Genomic DNA, 6,165 nt, shown 5'->3' with positions numbered 1-6,165 from the left:
CAAAAGATGGCTCATTACCTGCTGACCTACTTTATTTACCCAAAGATAAACTGCACCAGCTCAGCGACAAATTTCGAGCAATGCTTTATATGGCATATGCTGACATACACGCCTATCAACATACCAGTATTCTTGATTGCTGGGTTCATAAGGAGCACTGGAACTCTCAGGCTGGGATCGCTCATCACCAGGATCCTCATTGATCATCAAATAGACCTAACTAATGAAGTTAAAGCTAGAGGATCTGAAATAACAACTGCTTCGCTGAGGGCTTTGAAGTTCAATCAGCCACTAAAGAAAGGAAAAGTTGCTGCTGAACAACAAGCTGAGGAAACAACTCCAAAGCAAAGCCAAAGGACAAAGGCTCCAGCTGCCCGCAAAAGGAAAGCTGTTGTGACCTCTTCAAAGAAGGCTGAGCCTCAGACCAAGAAGCCAAAGTCAGCTGCTGAACCAGGTCAGGAAAGACCTAAGTCAGCTGAGAAAAGGAGCAGGCAAGAAGAGCCTGAAATTGAGGAAAGAACAAATGCTGATGAGCAACCTCAAAAGAAGCAAAAGTCTTCTACAATGACTCCCATTGATGCTATTCCTAATGACGTAGTAGTTCCTGGTGATTCTCACTACACATAGTGTCTAGGAACTATAGCTGAGCATCAAGAAGATGAGGTGCATCTGGATGATCAGTTCATTGCACAAGTTGAGGAAGAGTTAGATGGTGATAGTGAAGAAGATGAAGAACAAGAAGTAGAAGGCGGTCAGGATGACGTTGAGGACACTGAGGAAACAGCTAGTGAGGTTGATGCTGAGCCAACCAATACTAGGTTGGCTGCTGGACAAGAACAAGCTGACCAGCTTAATGCTGATTAAGAAGAAACTTCTCCCTCTCACTCAGGAGAATATATTTATGCTGACACTCCTCCTCGCAGAAGAAGATTAGTTAAGGCAAGTCAGAAGACAGTCATTGACCTTCCGGTTCAACCACCAACTGTCCCAGACTTTGTTATTCAGAAGCTGACTAAGGATCCTTCTGCACTCAAGCTGAAATTTTTCAGAAAACAACCAACTTCTACTCCATCGGCTTCCCTTGAAAAGCAAGCCTCTGTTTCTTCACCAAAGGAACACGCCGACTTGAATGCTTATGCAAACTCAACAAGTCAAGTTGAGTCAATCCCTGTAAATACTGTCAATCCAAGTATTGTGCTGACTCAAAACATTCTTGCCCCAGTCAGCACAGACAGCATTAGAATTACCTCTTCTCCAATCAACACATCTACCGATCAATCAACTTTACCAGAACCTCAAGTGCAGATTGGAAACACACTTCCAGTCACTGACCATGTTATTCCTCCGACTCCTCTTCCAACCGGTCATACTGAGGCAACAAGGCAAGTTAATGAAGGCCCTCTTAGCTACTTGCATGCCACCGAGTCTGGAAAAAGAATCATCGACTCGGTGCAAACACTAATCAAAGACCTTCATCAAACCACTCAACCTGCTGATGGGTCTTCTAATGCTCAGACAACTCAGCTCTCCCATGTAACTCAACTTCTCAACGAAGTTAAGGGATTCAAGGACTTGTTGAGTGTCATTGTTACCTTTCAAGCACAGCAAGCTAAGCAGGATTCCATCGCAAAGCTGGCTGAGATCCAGCTGACAATAGTTCAACATCTCAACGCTCTTCAAGAACAAGTTCAGACGTTGTCAGCTGTGAACACGCGCTATGCAACTTCTGATGAAGTAAAAATGCTCTTTGCTCAGCTTCACACCGAGCAAATCAAGACCAACGAGCAAATGGTCTCCTATTCTCAGTGCTCAGTGGAGCAAATTGGTGAGGCCGTTCGATTGCTAAACTTGAACAAGCAAGAGATGGACACTGACGCTATGAAGCAAAATGAAATGTTGTCTATCACCAGACAAACCTTCAACCACATACGTCACACAAATATCCAGCGTCAATACTACGACACATCCTTACTGAAGACTTTTCATCAAGTCGTTGCTGGTCTGACCGATGCACTTACCTGAATAGGTAAATCTCAAGCTTTCATAGTAAGCATGATCAGCGCTGCTGAACTCAATATACCCGCCGAGGTATCAGATGATGGAGTTGCTATTTTTGACGGTGTCAATGAAAGCGCCGATAGACTTAAGACGCTGTCCACAAAGCTGACTAGAGCCGTCCTTACCGATGCCTTTAGGATTCCTCCTCCCGATACTGACAAAACGGGGGAGAAAGAACAAGCTAGAACACATCATGAGCATAGTCAGTCCAAGCAAAAGAAAAAGAAATAGAATTTAGGCTAGCTCAGTTTTGCTAAGTTTGTAGTCTCTATGTTTATGCTTTTCTTTTGCTGTATATGCTGACTACTTCTAGTAATATCAATACTTGCATCTTTTTATCCAAAAACTGAGTTATGAGTTATTATTTATGATGCTAAGTATTAAGTTATTATGTATCTTCAATTACATCAACCATGTTTAAATGCTTATAAAACTTGTTGATCATACCTAATGCTGATAACATGTTTGACATTGACTTATATGCTTATATAATATTGTCTTATAAAACTCATTGAACAACAAATTACTCAGCACTCTCTGAATGCTATAACTTCCGCTGAAACACTGAGTAAAATAGAATATGTTCCATGAGCTGACCTATATCTATAAACTGACCTTAGACTTACTCGATTAAACCTTCAAATGTTTAGAGTAAAACTAAGTCAATAGCTCAACCCTTACGGGGGAGTTTGCTAAGTTATATTAGGTCAACTATTATGGGGGAGCTCAATACTGAGTTCTTCGCTGAATAGTTTTGCCAACATCAAAATGGGGGAGTTTGTTGAAACACCTTTCCACATAATTTTGATTTGACAAAATTGTTTAAGTATAATTAAAAACATATTCTAAAACACACTAAGTTTAAATGATTTGATTTATTCTACTAATGTGTTTGTTCAATGTTGAGTTAAATTGTTTATAAGACACAAAGATTAAAAGGCTCAAAGCCCAATACGGAAGTCAAAGCCCAAGTCAAACAGTTTAAAGCAACTCGGCCCGCGTATGTCAAAAACGCTGTCGTTATGTACAAAACACAGCTCAGTGGAAGAAGGATCTAGAAGACCTTCGAGTAACAACTTCGGGATGAAGCTGCTGAGTTGATTCGACAAACAGTACAAGACAGCAGCTGGCTAAGAACAACTTCCAGACAAAGTATTTCCACTTTGGGTAAAGCTCAGAAGACACAGTATGCTGTCTAGTTGACATTACCATAAATGGAGAGACACTCTGCCGAGCTGACCAAAAGCTAACCGAGGACAGAAGATACTCAAATCTGATTGGCCGAGAGCTCTGAGCAAGTCAGGATGACAACGATATGAAGTCGTTTCCCTCCAATGGTTATTTCGAAATTCGAAATGACCGACACCTCAGACGTCTCTATAAAAAGAGACATTCAGTTGCTTCATTCAATAGAGAACTTGATCAAGCCATTACGCTGACCAAATTTCTACGCAAAGTTCTCCAAGCAAAAGCAAAGCAATCTTACACTAAATTTCATATCTTTTGTGTAAAAGTCTAGAGTGATTATTCAATCATCTAAGGTGTCTTAGCAATCATTGTTTAGGACAAACACTTATCATTTCTAGAGATTAGAAAGGAGAGGCTGAGTACTCGGTTATAGTACTCAGCGAGAGATTAGGATTGAGTAGAGGTATAGAGGAAGGTACTCTTGTTATACTCAGTTGCTAAGATTGTAAAAGGTTTGATGCTCTACCGTTAAAGAGCTCAGTAGAGAATTCGAAATCTCGAAACGTGTTCCGGGGACAGGACGTAGGCTTAGAGGCCGAACCTGGATAAATCTGCTGAGTAACATATTTCTAACCTTTAACTCCTTTATATATTTATTGCTTGCTTAAACAAAAACTGACCAAGTAAAGAGGTCAAGCTGAGTTGTGCGCGTTGAATATCCGAGCTCAGGAATAGACTCTAAGTGCTATCTCCTGACTCAAGTAAAGAAACTGACCTAGTCACTAGTTGACTAAGCCAGTATCTTGCTATTCACTCAGCGCCGCTGTCCAAACCTTTTTCTCACGAAAAAGAAGTCTGCCCTAGCTTAAATTTTTTAAATAGTTCCTAACCCCCCCCCCTTGGAACTATACTTGTAACGTTATAAGGGACCAACAGAAGCTGAGTGATTCTTTAGGACAGCATGAAAAAGTCGTTAGCTAAAAGACAATGATTACCGCCCCTCTGTACCAATAATTGAATCCTTGGAAATACGCAGAAGACACATTCCCAGATGTATGGGTCAATGGATTATTGGTAAAGGACAACTGACACAAAAGGACAAACCAGACGCAAGAAGACAAGTCTGACGTCTGAAGGAATACAGAGGAAGGGAATGGCCGGAACAGTCTGAAGCTGACCAGAATCTGTCCCTTAAAAGAGCCGTTTTAACATTAACGGCTAGATCATCTCAAAATGATCCAACACAGATTTTTCCTATAAAAGGACAATCAAACCTCTTGGGATCATTGCCGAATCACAAAAAAAGAAAAATACAAGAGAGAAAAGATACAAAAGCACTTAGCTACAAATATAGATCTTACACCCATCTTTCATTCATTGTGTAAATGCTAGAGTGATTACTTGTAATCTTCTAAAGTGTTCTTTGCTTGAAAAGGAACAAGTGTTTATCAATTGTAAAATTGAGAGTGTTGTGTTGAGTGTTTGGTTGCAAACATTCAGTGGTAGAGAAATCTAGGTGCTGGGTTGTAGCACTTAGTAGGAGTTGAGTAGACGAATAGAGGAAGGTACTCTTGCATATTCAACTGCCTTGTAATTGGTTTGTGCTCTACCTTTAAAAAGCTCTGTATTGGATTCTAAAAGCCCGGAGGACTCTGGGGACTGGACGTAGGCGGAGAGGCCGAACCAGGATAAGTGATACTGAGTAATCTCTAAAATCTCTCTCAATATATATATGTGCATGTGTTGTATGTGAAATTTACTCAGCATATAAAATTGTTTAAAGTTGACTCTGAGTAATTTCAAGTGCTGAGTTAGAAGCTGACCTCCAAGAGTGTCAATATCTAACTTATAAATAAAACAGCTTTAGTCAATATCCGTCCAAAGCTGTCTTATAGCATATCTGGCCAAGCTGACCAAAAGCTGAGCTGACCAACTTGCAAAATAACTAAGTCAGCATACAATTAAACGGAAAAAGTTATATTAGTTCCTAACCCCCCCCCCTTGGAACTAATCACACGGGACCAACAAGTGGTATCAGAGCCTAAGCTCTCTACTCAAAGATATAACTATCTTGAGCGGATCCCATAAATGGGTGAGAACAGCACTCGTTTCCTTCCAGGGAACCAAACAACACAGATACTCCCTGAGGGATTATCAATCACTAGGCCTCCTCTATTCTTTAGATCTAATTATACATTCTGGAAGAATAGGATGAAAAACTTTATTCAAGCCACAAACATGAGTGCATGTCTTGCAATTGTTCAAGGTCCACATGTGCCATATAAAACTGTTAACAATGAGAAAATTGTTAAGAGCGAAGCTGAGTGGACAAAGGATGGCCTCAGAAAATTACAAAATAATGCCTCGGCTATAAATATGCTTCACTGTGCTTTAGATGCTGCAGAATACAATAAGATTTCAGGTTGTGAGTCAGCACAGGAGATTTGGAAAAAGCTTGAAGTGACCTATGAAGGCACCAGTAAGGTTAGGGAGTCCAAAGTCAATCAGCATATGAGACTCTACGAGCTGTTCGAGATGAACGAAAACGAAGACATCTCAGAAATGAACTCAAGATTCACCAACATCATAAATGAGCTCAAAAGACTTGGAAAGAACTTCACTGAAGAGGAACAGGTGAAGAAAATCCTGAGAAGTCTACCTAAGAGCTGGCAAGCAAAGAAAACAGCCGTAGAAGAAGCTCAGGACTTGACTACCTACAAATATGATGAGCTGATCGGATCCTTGCTGACCCATGAGATCTCTATGAAGAACTTTGAAGCTAAAGAAAAGTCCGAAGATAAGAAACATAAATCACTAGTGATGAAAGCTGACTCCACAGAAGCTGAGTCAACTGATGATGAGGAAATGGCTATGTTCACTAGAAAGATGAAGAAACTGTTCAGAAGAAGTGACAGAAAC

This window comes from Euphorbia lathyris, chromosome 7 (genome assembly GCF_963576675.1).
Source record: "Euphorbia lathyris chromosome 7, ddEupLath1.1, whole genome shotgun sequence".
NCBI classification, from domain to species: domain Eukaryota; kingdom Viridiplantae; phylum Streptophyta; class Magnoliopsida; order Malpighiales; family Euphorbiaceae; genus Euphorbia; species Euphorbia lathyris.
The sequence above is the reverse complement of the archived record's forward strand: the minus strand, read 5'-3'. Positions refer to the sequence as shown.